Genomic DNA, 575 nt, shown 5'->3' with positions numbered 1-575 from the left:
ATATGCAAGATAACTGTGCTATCTCAGGTCTAAAGATTATATGCACTGATATGATTTATGACAATGCATTGACAAGAGTAAACTCCATGTGCTTGTCATAAGTGTCACTGGTTCGACCTACTTATCATTTATAAGTGCCTATCATGTTTGTCATATGGCATGAGACTCACCATTCCATCTTATTTATATATCATATAAATAGCTTGGGAACAAACATGAATACAATCTTTCTGGATAAGTCATGTCCTTATTATGAAGTATCCTCGATTGTGAACCTATTTATGATACTTTGTGCTAGAAATACTGTCACTCATATTCGTAACAAATTAAGAATAGAATTTCTAACAAAATATCAATGGACCTTTTCAATTACACATAAATATATTATGTAAACGGAAAAGTGGAAATGCCTTTTATTAACAAAACATGTATAAGATGCATACTAAATAATATGCTCTAGGGCATACTACTAACAAATTGAATATCTCATATTCAACTAAAAAATTCAGATTTGAATCTCATTCCAACAATTTTAAAAATTCATATTTTAATCTCATTCAAATGATTGAATTAAA

The sequence above is a fragment of the Hevea brasiliensis genome, unplaced genomic scaffold (assembly GCF_030052815.1).
Source record: "Hevea brasiliensis isolate MT/VB/25A 57/8 unplaced genomic scaffold, ASM3005281v1 Scaf177, whole genome shotgun sequence".
NCBI lineage: Eukaryota > Viridiplantae > Streptophyta > Magnoliopsida > Malpighiales > Euphorbiaceae > Hevea > Hevea brasiliensis.
This window is presented reverse-complemented; position numbering follows the sequence as displayed.